The sequence below is a fragment of the Triticum aestivum genome, chromosome 1A, assembly GCF_018294505.1.
Source record: "Triticum aestivum cultivar Chinese Spring chromosome 1A, IWGSC CS RefSeq v2.1, whole genome shotgun sequence".
NCBI classification, from domain to species: domain Eukaryota; kingdom Viridiplantae; phylum Streptophyta; class Magnoliopsida; order Poales; family Poaceae; genus Triticum; species Triticum aestivum.
In genome coordinates, this window is record NC_057794.1 from 268,235,081 (window position 1) to 268,254,210 (window position 19,130).

The following is a 19,130-nucleotide window of genomic DNA, read 5'->3' on the forward strand; positions in this document are numbered from 1 at the left end:
CGGAACTTGCCGAGCAGTTAGATCCAATAGAGCTTTCCTCCATAAACAAGCTCTTGGATCGCTTCGCCTCCCTAGGAGTCGCTACGGATTACGACCGGATTGGGCCTAAAACCGATCTGAGAGAGATTAACTCTCCCCAAGCCACCCATCACGTTGCCGTGGTAGAGGGAAAGTGAGGCGACCCTTCATCTATCTTAAGGACTCGCTACGTCCGGATTCCCGATCCCTCCAAGCCGGATGTTCGCGGAGGGGAGGATATCACTCAAGACCTGAACCTAGAATCAGGCGACGGACTGGATTCATTGGACGACATCCAGGAATCCAAATTTTCGAGTTTGGAAATTCCTCGGCCTCTGAGCCTCAGAAGGGGTAAGGCTTCGGATTTAATTCCACCCACCCACCTGAACATTAGCGATCTATCCCAAATCAGGCAAGAGCCCAAAGAAATAGTACATCATTACTGGGCCAGATTCCTTCTAGTTATGAATAGGATAAAGGGCTACCGCGAGGAAGACGCAATTTCATTCTTCTGCAATAATTGCACGGACAAGGGAATACTCAACGCCATAAGTCGCCGTGATATTACATGCTTCGCTGACTTAGCGTCCATAGTACGAAAGTACTGTGCGATGGAAAGCGCCCGGAAAACCGAAACAAAATTTTGGGACAATCCGGCCCTTAAGGCAAGCCCAGTCCGAAATAAAAGGGTGCATCATCGCCAGACACCCGGGTCAAACACCAAAAGGCAAAAACCCTCTACAGGGCATGGAACCGTACTGGAAGGATGGCTTAATGGACCCTGTAAAATTCATAGTACAGAGGACGCCACACCAACTCACAGCCTTAGAGCATGTTGGATACATCGGCAGGTGGCCAAAATTGGCGAAAACCTCCTAATTCCGGAGGCCACAGAAAGCCACCCCAGAGACACCAATACGGTATTAACAGTCTTCGAGACCTTCGCATCAAATAATATGCGAAAAAGGACAATCCGCAGTCTAGCTGAAGTCTACCAAGTAGCAACAATAAACCCATGGAGTGACACGGCCATCACCTTTAACGACAGTGATGAACCTAAATTCCGAACAGCCCGAGCACCAGCTGCATTGGTCCTCTGTCCAATAGTGGACGTCTTTCGTCTTACCAAGGTACTCATGGACGGCGACAGCGGATTGAACCTCATTTATGAGGAAACTCTTCAAAAAATGGATATAGACTGGAACCGCATCATGTGAAGTAGCACAACCTTTAGAGGAATAATCCCCAGTCGGGAAGCGTGCTGTACAAGAAAAATCACACTAGATGTGGTGTTCGGCACGTCGGACAATTACAGGTCCGAAGAGGTCACGTTCCATGTGGCCCCGTTCAGCAGCGGTTATCACGCTTTGCTAGGGCGGGAAGCATTCACAATCTTCCAAGCAATACCCCATTACAGGTACATGAAGCTCAAGATGGCCGGGCCTAACGGGATCATCACTCTCACTAGTGACCCGGACATAGCACTCCACGCCGAAAACAAGACAGCCGCACTAGCCCTCGAGGCACTATCCGAAGCCCTAGTGGCTGAGGAGCTGACTGCGCTGCGCTCTACGGTGAATAGGGACGATGTGGTACTCGAAAAAAGATCCAAATCCACCTCCTTTAAACCAGCGGACGAAATAGTCAAATTCCAAGTCCATCCAACGGACCCCAATAAAACAACTTCCATCGGGGCACAGTTAAACCCTGATGTCGACGCCGCATTGCGAGAGTTCCTACGAGAGAACTGGGACATTTTCGCCTGGCACCCTTCAGACATGCCAGGAATCCCACGCAGGCTGGCCGAGCACAGCTTAAATATCCAAACAGGATTCAAACCTGTCAAACAGGCTCTCCGGCGTTTTTCCGAACCTAAGAGACAGGCTATGGGAGAGGAGCTAGCAAAGCTATTAGAGGCCGAATTCATCAGAGATATAAAACATCCGGACTGGCTAGCAAACTTGGTGATGGTACCAAAGAAGGACAAATTCTAGCGCCTGTGTGTTGATTTTAAAGACCATAACAAGGCTTGCCCAAAGGATCCCTTCCCCCTCCCCCGCATCGATCAAATTATTGATGCGACAGCAGGAAACGATTCGTTGTGTTTCCTCCACGCATATTCTGGCTACCATCAAATCAAGATGGCAGAACCAGACCAAGCCGCAACGGCATTTATCACACCGTACGGGCCATTCTGCTTCAACACGATGCCCTTCGGGCTCAAAAACGCCGGCGCAACATATCAGCGCATGATTCACACATGTTTGGCAAGCCAGATCGGTAAAACAGTGGAGGCATACGTAGATGATGTGGTCGTCAAAACAAGACATGTTGAATCTCTAGTAGACGACTTGAGACTCACATTTGATAATCTCCAAACATACGACATCAAGCTCAACCCGGAAAAATGCGTTTTCGGTGTTCCAGCCGGAAAGCTCTTGGGCTTCATTGTATCCAGCAGAGGAATTGAAGCAAATCCAGCCAAGATCCGAGCTCTATCACAACTAGATATCCCAAAGAACCTCAAACAAATACAAAAGTTAACCGGATGTGTGGCGGCTCTAAGCCGCTTTATCTCCCGCTTAGGAAAAAAGGCCCTTCCCCTTTACCGCCTCCTTCGGCGCACCGAACACTTCAAATGGACGGACGCAGCCACGGCCAAACTCGACAAAATAAAAGCCATACTAGCAACAAACCCAGTCCTGGTCGCGCCAAACACCGGCGAACCAATGCTATTGTACATCGCAGCAACACATCAGGTGGTAAGCACAGTGCTCGTCGTTGAACGAGAAGCGGACGGACACAAATTCCCCCTTCAAAGGCCGGTCTATTATGTGTCCACTATCCTCACTCCCTCCAAATCACGGTACACGCATTATCAAAAGATTGCGTACGCGGTATTCATGGCATCCTGGAAGCTACGACACTACTTTCAAGAGTGTTCAATAACAGTAGCCTCGGAAGTACCACTTAACGACATTATAAACAACCGCGATGCAACGGGCTGGATTGCGAAATGGGCTATCGAGCTCCTCCCGTTCGACATAACTTATAAGCCATGACGAGCCATCAAGTCACAAGTTTCGGCGGACTTCATCGCAGAATGGACGGAGGCCGAACTCCCTAGAGAGTACGGCACATATTCAAATTGGATCATACATTTCGACGGCTCCAAAATGTTGGCTGGACTGGAGGCTGGTGTCATTTTGACGTCCCCCACAGGAGACACAGTTCAATATGTACTATAGATTCTGTACACGGACTCCAACAATGCAGCCGAATATGAGGCCCTTCTACATGGTCTCCGGATGGCAGTATCCATGGGCATCCAACGCCTAGAGGTGCGCGGGGACTCGAACCTCGCAATCTCCCAAATAAATGGAGACTTCGATGCCAAGGATCCGAAAATGGCAGCTTACCGCAACGCTGTCCTAAAAATGTCAGCTCGGTTCGAGGGACTTGAATTTCACCATATAGCCCGGGAAAATAATCAGGCAGCGAATGTCCTGGCACGCATCGGCGCAAAACGCGATGTAGTCCCCCCCCAACATCTTCTTGGAAAGTCTTTTCAAGCCATCCGTGGCATGGGAAGGGGAGCCGAACAATAACAGCCCGGACCCAACCGCACTGCCCGACACCGAACATTCTGACACAATTGGAGGCTCTGCCATTGAAATAACACCTTCAGCCCACGTAATAATGGCCGTCATCGCCCCGTGGACAGAACCATTCCTCGCCTACCTTACTAGGCAGGAACTCCCCGAGGACCAAAATGAGGCACGCTGCATAGTGCGGCGATCCAAAGCCTACAGAGTCCACGAGGGAGAGCTTTATAAGAAAAGCACTACCGGAGTCCTTCAAAGGTGCATCTCCGAAGAGGAGGGGCGGAATCTCCTGGCTGAAATCCATGCCGGACTCGGCGGTCATCACGCTGCAGCCCGGTCCCTGGTAAGCAAGGCCTTCCGTACAGGCTTTTATTGGCCGACGGCTCGGGCAGACGCTCAGGACTTAGTCCAACGATGCACCGGCTGCCAGCTCTTTGCAAACCAAAGCCATATGCCACCCACCGCCCTCCAAACTATCCCCATCACTTGGCCCTTTGCGGTCTGGGGGCTTGATATGGTTGGACACCTTCAAGGCGGAACCCACAAGCACAAATACTTACTGGTCATGGTGGATAAGTTCACCAAATGGATAGAAGCCAAGCCTGTTAAGACGGCCGGATCCGGACCTGTGATAGACTTCATATCCGGGGTCATACACCGTTACGACGTCCCCCATAGCATCATCACTGATAATGGCACGAACTTTATGGCCGACGAGGTAAAACTCTGGTGCAAAAACATGGGCATAAAGCTCGATTATGCTTCCGTCTATCACCCACAAACTAATGGCCAGGTCGAACGTGCAAATGGTCTTATCATGAGAGGTATCAAACCCAGACTAGTGCGGTCCCTCAAGGAATCTCACACGCACTGGGTAGAGGAGCTCGACTCCGTACTCTGGGGGCTGCGGACCACGCTGAATCGCACCACCGGATACACACCATTCTTCATGGTGTACAGCGCAGAGGCAGTTCTGCCTTGCGACATAATTCATGACTCACCTCGAGTGCGCATGTATGAGGAAAGAGAAGCCGAGCTCGATTGGCAGGACAGTTTGGACGCATTAGAGGAGGAGCATGACGTGGCGAAATCCCGTTCAGCATTCTATCAACAGCAAGCTCGAAGATACCAAAGCAGAGAAGTACGGACCAAAAATTACAACATTGGCGAATTATTTCTACGCCTGCTGGACAAGAAAAAGGACAAACTCAAGCCCAAGTGGGAAGGTCCCTTCATAATTGACCAAGTCCTGACTGGTGGACCGTACCGCCTGCGAAATGCATCGGATAACCGACTCGAGCCGAACCCATGGAATGCAGCCCGTCTTCGAAGATTCTATGCCTAGCGCCAGATCCTGTGTTCGTCTCCTTACTCTGTCCATTTTTTATATACTGTCCGTCTTACATTTCTCTCCTTCTCCCTTTTTCTCTCTCTTATAACCTTTAAAGGCTCACAAATTGACGCGCTATTCGCACTCAGTAAACCCGGGGGCTTCTTTAAACAGAAGCTTATTTATACGGGCTTCATGCCTAACACATGTGTCAAACTTCCGCATGTACCTTTTATTCACCATCATATGCATCGATATGACTTAAGTTTTGGCCAAGCTGGGTTGCCTGGCTCCTGTGCTTACCCCTACGTTCCCAATTATTCGACTAGGTGGTAAAGGGAGCACCTCTGCGATTGTTACTGCCGGATCAGCCGGACGTGTACCTCAGACTGGGTGAAGCCGAAAGCTAGCGTTCTTAAGAGAATATTCGGTCGGTGAACTAAAGATGATCTTTTTCTTTATCTATGTGCCCCCAGGCGTTTTTCCTACATTTCTTTTCGCAGCATGGACATGCACTTTAGGGCATGCCCCCCAGGGAAAGGAACCCCTAATGGAACTATTCTCCCTGGAAGATGTTTCTTACTAACCATGTAATATAACATAACTAGTCGGGCACTTGTCTATTCACGCACTAATGACCCCTACGCCTGGTCTCCACGCATTCCCCGGTTCCTATATAACCTCATGGGAATTCGGACACACTCCAGACCGTCAGGCCCCGAGGTTGAAGCGAAAAGGTCGGCCATGACAAATGATCTACAATCCGGCTAGAAGGCATTATAAATGTCAATTCGATTACATAGTCATTTTGACTGATTGTATTCCTCTTCAATACCATCTAACAGGCTGTCTAATTTACAGTCCTGCTGGGAGTACTTTGCGGCCAACTCTACTTGGCCGTATACTAAGCTTACAGGGATCTCCTTCCCATCGGGCCCTATAGGACCGACCTCGGCCATGTGGTTGGGGTCAGCCTTTGAGTACCGCGTCTTCACCATGGCCCAAGCCTCCCTAGCGCCTTGACGGCAGGCTGATATCTTCCACAATTGGAAGCGCCGCCATGCTCCCTTTAGCTTCTCCGCAAGCTCTCCAATACTTTCGGGCATGGAGACGGATGGCCACAGGGCCTGGGCGATGCCTCGCATCGCCTGCCGAACTCGATCGAGCAGTTGCGAGAGCTCGGGAAGAAGGTCACCCGTAGAACCAGGCATCTCCTCCGTCGGACGACCTGTTAACACACCTACAGACATTGCTCTATCACTTGACTTCCCCGCCGAACTTTCTTTCGAATGGTTCATTCAAGCACTTACTAAATATGCCGCGCCGAAGCCGCTGATTCTCCTTCACGGAGTCTGATAGCTGGGCACGAACATCTTTCAGCTCGACGCCCAGCCGGGTGTTGGCATCATGGAGAACATTCTTCTCCCCCATCACCTTTAATAGCACCCTCTCACCAGCCTTTAGCTGGCATAGGAGATGTTGCTTTTCCGGATTCAATCTGGCGCCATCTGCAATTTTATTTGTCAAATTCGCACCAAAGCCGTGCTTCGCAAAATACTTATCTTTCGAAATGTATATTACCAGAGGGGGCCTCCTTAGGCTCCCCTGCCACTGCTAGTGCGGCCTCCAGTTGGGCTTTGCACTCTTCCAGCTCCTGGGACTGTAGGGAATTCTTTTCTGTAAGAACCTGCATATCAAATGATCCTTAAACCAGTTATTCTAATTGTTTCAAGTCTCGGGGGCTACTGCTACATATATATTTACCAAAATTTTCTTACCCGTATGTCTTTTACATATTGCTCCATGGCTCTGGCTAGACCATTTTGAGCGGCACCGAGGTGCGCATCTCCCGAATTGAAGGCATCTAACGCCTCTTGGGAGAAGCAAGCGTCGTGAAGAATTGTCCGACGACGCCTGTGGTTCATGGCACTTTCCACCTCAGAGTTGGTGGCAGACAACCCATCCGCATCCTCCGTCGGAGGAACGTCCAGCACGCTCCTTGCGTTCACCTTCGCCCCCGGACCAGGCTTTGGAGCCTGGCTGGTGGAGGCGCGATTGGCAGCCTCTCCGGATATAGTCCGGCGAGGTCTCTTTGTCCTGAAGAGGGCGCGAGTGTCAAATGTGCCTTGAAGGTATAACAACTGGGATAGAGGGGCGCGCCATACCTTTGCGCTGATGCCTCGGTCCGGAATGCACCTCTTTTCTGCCCACGGGGCCCTGCGGCCCCTCGTTGGCTTGTCGCCGCAGGTTCGGCCTTCCGCCTCAACAACCTCCCCTGCAAAGTTCGGTTGCAATCAGGAAATTGAACATGCATGGACGGACCCCTATCCGGTGTACTGGGACTTCGATCTCAGGTACCTGGGGCGTCGGGATTAGCCCTGGGTAATCGGCCGTAATGGCCACAAAGGTATTGTCCTCGCTCAATTGATGGAACACTCCATCAATCAGCTCCACAGATATGTCCGGATCCTCTTGAGAGGCCGGGTCGAGAGACCGTCCTGGGTCCTCGGGTTGTGGAGGCGGGCTGCTTATTTCCTTAACAGCCCGGCGCAGTTCCTGTGTTGAGGTCATCAGACTAAGTATTTAACAATGGGAACGCTAAACGGATGAGCAAGTAGATGCGACCACTTACCTAGCTTGGGTGATTGTGCATAGATAATCCACCCTGTGGGTTAACGCGGAGAAATTCCTCCTCTTCTCCCTTGTACAAAGTGGACAAGATCTTTAATAGAGCGGCAACTGAATCTGGCCCTTTATGGCCGTAGCGGGTGGCGTCGTCCTCCCCGTTGAAATCCCACATGGTGTGGCTTCTATACTGAAGCGGCTGCACCCCCCGCATGATGCATTCGGCCATAACTCCGATCATGGTTAGTCTGGAATGGGCCAACAATCTTATTCGGCCCATCAGGTAAACGATGTTCCTGTCACTTTCCCTTTGAGGGTTCTGTGGACGCCAGCTTAGGCGCTTCTTTAAGGGAGCACTATCGAATTCTGGGAGGCCGATCCGGACAGGATCCGGCAGCGGGACGTGTTCTATATAGAACCATTCCGAGGGCCAATCTTCGGACGCCTTCTTTGGAGTTCCGGACAGATATCTGGTCCCGGTGATGCGCCATACTTCGTCTCCACCCACTTGATATATTGACCCTTTCTTGGAACGGGGCACGAGGCAAAACAGCTCCTTCCACAGTCCGAAATGAGCTTCAATACCCAAGAACAGCTCGCAAAGGGCTACAAAGCCCGTGAATGCAATACTGAGGCAGGCGTGAGATGATGTAGCTGGAGGCCGTAGAACTCCAGCAGCCCCTGGAGAAATGGGTGGATGGGAAATCCGAGCCCCCTTATTAAGTAAGGGACAAGGCACACCCGCTTTCCTTTGGATGGATTAGGGGCATTCTCTGCTTGCTCTCCGCCATTGTAGATGGCAAGACCGGCTCGAACCGGGACCATATAGGTCGGGGGAGAAATCCCTTGGTCTAGAGCGTCACTAGCTCGCTATGCAGAGTGGAACATCTCTCCCAATATCCAGGCTTAGGGCTGGAAGGGCGAGCGGAGGAGTTGCGGCGGCTGGCCATGGTGGAATGGACCTTTGCCTGATGCGCTCTGATGAACACTCATGGAGGGGAGAAGGTGTGGATTGGATCTTAATCCTCGTCCCCTTAAATAGGGCAGCTCATTTACGCGGCTAGGGGTGTGAACGAAAAAACACTCAGACTTTTCATATTCGTTTGACACGTGGGAAACGACCATTATTGGGCGTAGAAGCTAAGGAGTGCAACATCTACAAGAAACCGGACTTTATTCAAACAGGTACACAGAATTTGGAGGAGAACCCGCCTTGCAATGCCGAAGACAATCTGCGCGCCGGACTTATCGTCATTGAAGCCTGGTTCGGGAGCTACTGAGGGAGTCCTGGATTAGGGGGTGTTCGGATATCCGAACTATACCTTCAAGCCAGACTCCTGGACTATGAAGATACAAGATTGAAGACTTTGTCCCGTGTCCGGAAGGGACTTTCCTTGGCATGGAAGGCAAGCTTGGCGATATGGATGTTCAGATCTCCTACCATTGTAACCGATTCTATGTAACCCTAACCCTCTCCGGTGTCTATATAAACCGGAGGGTTTTAGTCCGTAGGACAACATACACATCAACAATCATACCATAGGCTAGCTTCTAGGGTTTAGCCTCTCTGGTCTCGTGGTAGATCTACTCTTGTACTACCCATATCATCAATATTAATCAAGCTGGACGTAGGGTTTTACCTCCATCGAGAGGGCCCGAACCTGGGTAAAACTTCATGTCCCTTGCCTCCTGTTACCATCGGGCCTAGACGCACAGTTTGGGACCCCCTACCCAAGATCCGCCGGTTTTGACACTGACAGTTATCATTATTCTTTAAAGCATACGTGTCATCACAATAATCATCATAGATAGGAGGCATTCTTTCATCATAGTGAATTTGCTCATCAAAGCTTGGGGGACAAAAAATATCATCTTCATCAAACATAGCTTCCCCAAGCTTGTGGCTTTGCATATCATTAGCATCATGGATATTCAAGGAATTCATACTAACAACATTGCAATCATGCTCATCATTCAAATATTTAGTGCCAAACATTTTATAGATTTATTCTTCTAGCACTTGAGCACAATTATCCTTTCCATCATACTCACGAAAGATATTAAAAAGGTGAAGCGTATGAGACAAACTCAATTCCATTTTTTATAGTTTTCTTTTATAAACTAAACTAGTGATAAAACAAGAAACTAAAAGACTCGATTGCAAGATCTAAAGATATACCTTCAAGCTCTAACCTCCCCGGCAACGGCGCCAGAAAAGAGCTTAGTTGACGGGGTGTGTTAGTGCTGCTTTCCTTGCCTCCCCGGCAACGGCGCCAGAAAAGAGCTTGATGTCTACTACACAACCTTCTTCTTATAGACGTTGTTGGGCCTCCAAGTGCAGAGGTTTGTAGGACAGTAGCAAATTTCCCTGAAGTGGATGACCTAAGGTTTATCAATCCGTAGGAGGTGTAGGATGAAGATGGTCTCTCTCAAGCAACCCTGCAACCAAATAACAAAGAGTCTCTTGTGTCCCCAACACACCCAATACAATGGTAAATTGTACAGGTGCACTAGTTCGGCGAAGAGATGGTGATACAAGTGGTATATGGATGGTAGATAAAGGTATTTGTAATCTGAAAATATAAAAACAGCAAGGTAACGAATGATAAAAGTGAGCGTAAACGGTATTGCAATGCTAGGAAACAAGGCCTAGGGTTCATACTTTCGCTAGTGTAAGTTCCCTCAACAATACTAACATAATTGGATCATAAAACTATCCCTCAACATGCAACAAAGAGTCACTCCAAAGTCACTAATAGCGGAGAACGAACGAAGAGATTATGGTAGGGTACGAAACCACCTCAAAGTTATTCTTTCCAATCAATCCGTTGGGCTATTCCTACAAGTGTCACAAACAGCCCTAGAGTTCGTACTAGAATAACACCTTAAGACACAAATCAACCAAAACCCTAGTGTCACCTAGAGACTCCAGTGTCACCTCAAGTATCCGTGGGTATGATTATATGATATGCATCACACAATCTCAGATTCATCTATTCAACCAACACAAAGGACCTCAAAGAGTGCCCCAAAGTTTCTACCGGAGAATCACGACGAAAACGTGTGCCAACCCCTATGCATAGGTTCCCAATGTCACGAAACCCGCAAGTTGATCACCAAGACATACATCAAGTGTTCACAAATCTATAACGACTCAATCCGATAAGATTACTTCAAAGGGGAAACTCAATTCATTACAAGCGAGAAGAGGGGGAGGAGAAACATAGGATCCAACTATAATAGCAAAGCTCGCGATACATCAAGATCGTATCATCTCAAGAACACGATAGAGAGAGAGAGAGAGAGAGATCAAACACATAGCTACTGGTACATACCCTCAGCCCCGAGGGAGAACTACTCCCTCCTCGTCATGGAGAGCACCGGGATGATGAAGATTGCCACCGGAGAAGGATTGCCCCCTTCGGCAGGGTGCTGGAACGGGTCTAGATTGGTTTTTGGTGGCTACGGAGGCTTCTGGCGGCGGAACTCCTGATCTAATCTTTGTTCTAGAAGTTTTAGGTTGCGTAGGTATATATGGGTGTAGGAGGTACATCGGTGGACTGAAGGGGGGCCACGAGGCAGGGGGCGCGCCCTAGGGGGGTGGGCGCTCCCCTACCCTCGTGAGCTCCTCCTTCATCTTCTGACGTAGGGTCCAAGTCTATCCGGTAGGTTTCCTTCCAAAAATAACTTCTCCAGTTGATTTCGTTCTGTTTCTACTCCGTTTGATATTCCTTTTCTTCGAAACACTGAAATAGGCAAAAAAAATAGCAAATCTGGGCCGGGCCTCTGGTTAATAGGTTAGTCCCGAAAGTAATATAAAAGTGGATAATAAATCCCAATATTTCCCAAAACAGTAGATAATATAGCATGGAGCAATCAAAAATTATAGCTACGTTGGAGACGTATCATTTTATTATTGGTGATGTCCTATGGTGCTCTCCGTGTCGCGCAAGCGTGAGGGATCTCCGCTGTAGGGTGTTGCAATACGCTTATGATTCGCTTATAGTTGGTTGCGTGAGTGACTGAAACACAAACCCGAGTAAGGGGGTTGTTGCGTATGGGATAAAGAGGACTTGATGGTTTAATGCTATGGTTGGGTTTTACCTTAATGATCTTTAGTAGTTGCGGATGCTTGCTAGAGTTCCAATCATAAGTGCATATGATCCAAGTAGAGAAAGTATGTTAGCTTATGCCCCTCCCTCAAATAAAATTGCAATAATGATTACCGGTCTAGTTATCATTTGCCTAGGGACAAATAACTTTCTCGTGACAACAAGCTCTTAACTAAAACTAACTTAGTTGTTACTTTATCTAAACATCCCCTACTTTTTATTTATGTAATCTTTATTATCTTGCAAACCTATCCAACAACACCTACAAAGTACTTCTAGTTTCATACTTGTTCTAGGTAAAGCGAACGTCAAGCGTGCGTAGAGTTGTATCGGTGGTCGATAGAACTTGAGGGAATATTTGTTCTGCCTTTAGCTCCTCGTTTGGTTAGACACTCTTACTTATCGAAAACTATTGCGATCCCCTATAATTGTGGGTTATCATAGCTCCCCTATGTTTTTGATATGTTCCTAGAGAAAACTAAGTTGAAAGATGATAGTAGCAATGGTGCGGACTGGGCCCGTGATTTGAGGATTATCCTCATTGCTGCACAGAAGGATTATGTCCTTGATGCACCGCTAGGTGACAGACCTATTGCAGGAGCATATGCAGACGTTATGAACGTTTGACAAGCTCGGTATGATTACTACTTGATACTTTAGTGCACCATGCTTTACGGCTTAGAACCGGGACTTCAAAAAAAATTCAATGCCACAGAGCATATAAGATGTTCCAAGAGTTGAAATTGGTATTTCAGACTCATGCCCATGTCGAGAGGTATGAGACCTCTGATAAGTACTTTGCCTACAAGATGGAGGAGAATGGCTCTTCCGGTGAGCATGTACTCAGAATGTCTGGGTAGTACAATCACTTGAATCAAGTGGGAGTTCATCTTCTAGATAAGATAGTGATTGACAGATATAGTTCTCTAGTCACTATAACCACGCTACTAGAACTTCATGATGAACTATAATATGCAAGGGATGACGAAAACGATTCCCGAGCTCTTCGCGAAGCTGAAATCGGCGAAGGTAGAAATCAAGAAAAAGCATCAAGTGTTGATGGTAGACAAGATCACTAATTTCAAGAAAAAGGGCAAAGAAAAATAAAGGGAACTTCAAGAAGAATGAGAAGCAAGTTGCCACTCCCGTGAAGAAGCCCAAGTTTGGACCCAAGCCTGAAACTGAGTGCTTCTGCTGCAAAGGGACTGGTCCCTAGAAGCGGAACTACCCCAAATACTTGGTGGATAATAAGGATGGCAAAGTGAACAAAGGTATATTTGATATACATATTATTGATGTGTACTTTAGTAGTGTTCATAGTAACCCCAGGGTATTTGATATCGGTTCAGTTGCTAGAATTAGTATCTAAAAATAGGAGTTGCAAAATGAACAAAGACTAGTTAAAGGGGAGGTGACGATGTGTGTTGGAAGTGATTCCAAGGTTGATAAGATCACCATCGCACACTCCCTTTACCTTCAGGATTAGTGTTGAACCTAAAATAAATGTTATTTGGTGTTTGTGTTAAGCATGAATATGATTGGATCATGTTTATTGAAATATGGTTATTCTTTTAATTCAAAGAATAATTATTGTTCTATTTACACGAATAAAACCTTCTATGGTCAAACACTCAATATAAATGGTATATTGAATCTCGATTGTTGTAATATACATATTAATAATATTGATGCCAAAAGATGCAAATTTGATAATGATAGTGCAACATATTTGTGGCATTGCTGTTTAGGTCATATTGGTGTAAAACGCATGAAGAAACTTCGTGCATATGGGCTTTTGGAATCACTTGATTATGAATCATTTGATACTTGCGAACCATGCCTCATGGGCAAGATGACTAAAACTACGTTCTACGGAACAATGGAGCAAGCTAATGACTTATTGGAAATAATACATATCAATGTACGCGGTCCGATGAGTGTTGAGGCTCACGGCGGGTATCGTTATTATCTGACCTTCACAGATGATTTGAGCAGATATGGGTATATCTACTTAATGAAACACAAGTTTCAAACATGAAAAGTTTAATGAATTTCAGAGTGAAGTGGAGAATCATTGTAACAAGAAAATAAAGTTTCTACAATCTGATCGCGGAGGCGAATATTTGAGTTATGAGTTTGACCTTCATTTAAAACAATGTGGAATAGTTTCACAACTCACACCACCTGGAACACTGCTAATTCTTGAGCTTGCGTTGGTTTTTCCCTTGAAGAGGAAATGGTGATGCAGCAAAGTAGAGTAAGTATTTCCTTCAGTTTTGAGAACCAAGGTATCAGTCCAGTAGGAGACAACACACAAGTCACCGAATACCTGCATAAACAAACACCAACATGCACCCAGAGCGATAAAGGGGTTGTCAATCCCTTCACAGTTATTTGCAAAGTGAGATCTGATAGAGATGGACAAACGGTAAAGTAATGTTTTTGGTATTTTTGGTTTATGGAACGGAAAGTACAAGATTGCAAAGGAAGTAAATAGGAAACTAAAATTGTAGATCGGAAACTTATATAATGGAAAGTAGACCCAGCGGCCATAGGTTTGACTAGAGGCTTCTCTCAAGATAGAAAATATTACGGTGGGTGAACAAATTACTATCGAGCAATTGATAGAAAAGCGCAAAGTTATGACGATATATAAGGAAATGATCATGAATATAGGCATCACGTCTGTATCATGTAGACCGACTCCTGCTTGCATCTACTACTATTACTCAACACATCGACCGACTCCTGCCTGCATCTAGAGTATTAAGTTCATGTAGAACAGAGTAATGCATTAAGTAAGATGACATGATGTAGAGGAATAAACTCAAGCAATATGATGTAAACCCCATCTTTTTATCCTCGACGGCAATAATACAATACATGTTGGTTCCCTTTCTATCACTAGGATCAAGCACCACAAGATTGAACCCAAAGATAAGCACTTCTCCAGTTGCAAGAAAAACCAATCTAGTCGGCCAAACCAAATCGATAGTTCGAAGAGACTTAAAAAGATATCAAATCATGCATATAATAATTCAGAGGAGATTCAAATAATATTCATAGATAAGTTGATCATAAATGCACAATTCATCGGATATCAGCAAACACACCGCAAAAAGAGTATTGCATCAAATAGATCTCCAAGAACATCGAGGAGAACATGGTATTGAGGGTCAAAGAGAGAGAAGAAGCCATCTAGCTACTAGCTATGGAACTGTAGGTCTATGGTAAACTACTCACGCTTCATCGGAAGGGCAATGGTGTTGATGTAGAAGCCCTCCGTGATCGAATCCCCCTCCGACAGGACGCCGGAAAAGGCCCCTAGATGGGATATCACGGGTATAGAAGGTTGCGGCGGTGGAAAAGTGTTTTTTTGGCTCTCCTGGTTGGTTTGGGAATACTTGAGAATATAGAGGCAGATGAAATAGGTCGATGGAGTCACGAGGGGCCCACAAGGGTGGGGGCAAGCCCTACCCCCTGGGCGCACCCTCCGTCCTTGTATCCGCCTCGTGGCTTCCCTTATGTGTACTCCAAGTACTCTGGATGTCTTCTGGTCCAAGAAAAATCATCGCGAAAGTTTCATTCCGTTTGGACTTCATTTGACATTCCTTTGCTGTGAAACTCTAAAACAAGGAAAAAATAGGAACTGGCACTAGGCTCTAGGTTAATAGGCTACTCCCAAAAATAATATAAATTAGCATAATAATGCATATAAAACATCCAAAATAGATAATATAATAGCATGGAACAATAAAATATTATAGATACGTTGGAGACGTATCAAGCATCCCCAAGCTTAATTCCTGCTCATCCTCCAGTAGGTAAACGATAAAAATAGATTTTTTTATGTGGAATGCTACATAACATATTTATTCGTGTCATTTTCTTTATTGTGGCATAAATGTTCAGATGCATCAGATTCAAAACAAAAGTTTAATTTTGACATAAAAACAATAATACTTCAAGCATACTAACAAGGCAATTATGTCTTCTCAAAATAACATGGCCAAAGAAAGCTTATCCCTACAAAATCATATAGTCTGGCTATGCTCCATCTTCATCACATAAAATATTCAAATCATGCACAACCCCGATGACAAGCCAAGCAATTGTTTCATACTTTTGATGTTCTCAAACCTTTTCAACTTTCACACAATACTTGAGCGTGAGCCATGGACATAGCACTATAGGTGGAGTAGAAGGTGGTTGTGGAGAAGACAAAAAGAGGGAGATAGTCTCACGTCAACTAGGCATATTAATGGGCTATAGAGATGCCCATCAATGGATATCAATGTGAGTGAGTAGGGATTGCCATGCAACGGATGCACTAGAGCTATAATTTTATGAAAGCTCAAAAAGAAAACTAAGTGGGTGTGCATCCAACTTGCTTGCTCATGAAGACCTAGGGCAATTTGAGGAAGCCCATCGTTGGAATATACGAGCCAAGTTCTATAAGGAAAATTTGCACTAGTATATGAAATTGACAACATAGGAAACTGTCTATCATGAAGATCATGGTGCTACTTTGAAGCACAAGTATGGAAAAGGATAGTAATATTGCCCCTTCTCTCTTTTTCTGTCATTTTTTCTTTTTTTATTTCATTTTGTTTTTTCTTTCTCTCCTTTTTTTGTTTCCTCCTCTTTTCTTTCTTTCTTTTATTTCCTCACATGGGACAATGTTCTAAAAAGGAAGATCATCATACTTCTATTTACTTACAACTCAAAAATTACAACTTGATACTAGAACAAGATATGACTCTATATGGATGCCTCCGGCGGTGTACCGGGATGTGCAATGAATCAAGAGCGACATGTACAAAAAATGATGAACGGTGGCTTTGCCACAAATACGATGTCAACTACATGATCATGCAAAGCAATATGACAATGAAGATGCATGTCATAATAAATGGAACGGTTGAAAGTTGCATGGCAATATATCTCAGAATGGCTATGGAAATGCCATAATAGGTAGGTATGGTGGCTGTTTTGAGGAAGGTATATGGGGGTTTATGGTACCGGCGAAAGTTGCGCGACACTAAGAGGCTAGCGATGGTGGAAGGGTGAGAGTGCGTATAATCCATGGACTCAACATTAGTCATAAAGAACTCACATATTGCAAAAATCTGTTAGTCATCGAAACAAAGTACTACGAGGATGCTCCTAGGGGGTAGATTGGTAGAAAAGACCATCGCTCGTCCCCGACTGCCACTCGTAAGGACGACAGTCAAAAAATATCTCATGCTCCAACTTCGTTACATAACGGTTCACCATACGTGCATTCTATGGGACTTGCAAACCTTAACACAAGTATTTCTCAAATTCACAACTACTCACTAGCATGACTCTAATATCACCATCTTCATAGCTCAAAACAATCATAAGGAATCAAACTTCTCATAGTATTCAATGCACTTTGTATGAAAGTTTTTATTATATCTCTCTTGGATGCCTATCATATTAGGACTAAATTTATAACCAAAGCAAATTACCATGCTTTTTTAAAGACTCTCAAAATAATATAAGTGAAGCACGAGAGTTCATAAAATTCCATAAAATAAAACCACTCTCGTGCTCTAAAAAGATATAAGTGATGCACTAGAGCAAAATTGCCTAGCTCAAAAGATATAAGTGAAGCACATAGAGTATTCTAATAAATCACGATTCATGCGTGTCTATCTCAAAAGGTGTGTGCAAAAAGTATGATTGTGGCAAACTAAAAAGCAAAGACTCAAATAGTACAAGGCGCTCCAAGCAAAACACATATCATGTGGTGAATAAAAATATAGCCTCAAGTAAAGTTACCGATAGACGAAGACGAAAGAGGGATGCCTTCCGGGGCATCCCCATGCTTAGGCTATTGGTTGTCCATGAATATTACCTTGGGTTGCCTTGGGCATCCCAAGCTTAGGCTCTTGCCACACCTTATTCCATAGTCCATCAAATCCTTACCCAAAACTTGAAAACTTCACAACATAAAACTCAACAGAAAATCTCATAAGCTCCGTTAGTATAAGGAAATAAATCACCACTTTTGGTATTGTTGTGAACTCAATCTTTATTTATATAGGTGTAATATCTATTGTATTCCAACTTTTCCATGGTTCATACCCCCGATACGAGCCATAGATTTATCAAATTAAACAAACAACACATAGAAAACAGAATCTATCAAAAAACAGAACAGTTTGTAGCAATCTGGATATTTCGAATACTTCTGTAACTCCAAAAATTCTGCAAAATTAGGATGACCTAAGATTTTTTTATTAATCCTCTTTGAAAAGAATTAGTATTTTATCACACTTCTTATAAAAATTAGAATTATTTTCCTGAGCGCAAAAGTTTCTGTTTTACAACAAGATCAAATCAACTATCACTGTAAGCTATCCCAAAGGTCTTACTTGGCACAAACACTAATTAGAACAGAAAACCACATCTAACTAGAGGATAGATGAATTATTTAATTCAAAATAGAACCTGAAAAGTAAAAACAGAAAATAAAATTGGGTTGCCTCCCAACAAGCACTATTGTTTAACGCCCCTAGCTTGGCATTGAGATTTTAATGATGCTCATATGAAAGACAAGAATTGAAGCACAAAGAGAGCATCAAAAAACACGTGAAAAACAAGTTTAAGTCTAACATGCTTCCTATGCATTGGGATTTTATAAGCAAACAAATTATCAAGGCAAGAAAAAACTACCATATGCAAGGAAGAAGAAAGAGATGATAGCAATCTCAACATGAAGAGAGGTGATTTAGTAACATGAAAATTTCTACAACCATATTTTCCTCTCTCATAATTATTACATGTAGGATCATAATCAAATTAAACAATATAGCTATCACATCAAATATTCTCAACACGATCCACATGCATGCAAAGTTGACACTCTTCCAAAATAGTGGGATTAACATTAACTAAAGTCACGACCTCTCCAAACCCACTTTTATCAAAAATTTCATAAGATTGAACATTCTCCAAATATGTGGGATCTAAATTTGACACTCTTCCATACTCACTTCCAATATTATTGCAAACATTATTATCAATCTCATATTCATCATGGGGCTTAAATAAATTTTCGAGATCATAAGAAGAATCACCCCTATCATGATCATTGCAACAAGTAGTGGACATAGCAAAACTAGCATCCCCTTGCATATCATTAACATAATTGACATTAGTAGAATTTATAACAACATCATTGAAATCATGCTTTTGATTCAAGGAACTATCAAGTATGGGTGCAATAGCAATAATCTCATGTTTAACATAAGGAACTATAGCAAATTCATCTCCACAAATATTTGCATCACGGCCATAAGAATAGCAAGCATCATGTTCATCAAGAGATATTTCAATCAAATCATCGGAATCATAATTATCTCTAGATTCATGCATATCATTATTTTCTTCCAAGGCAACGGTCATTCT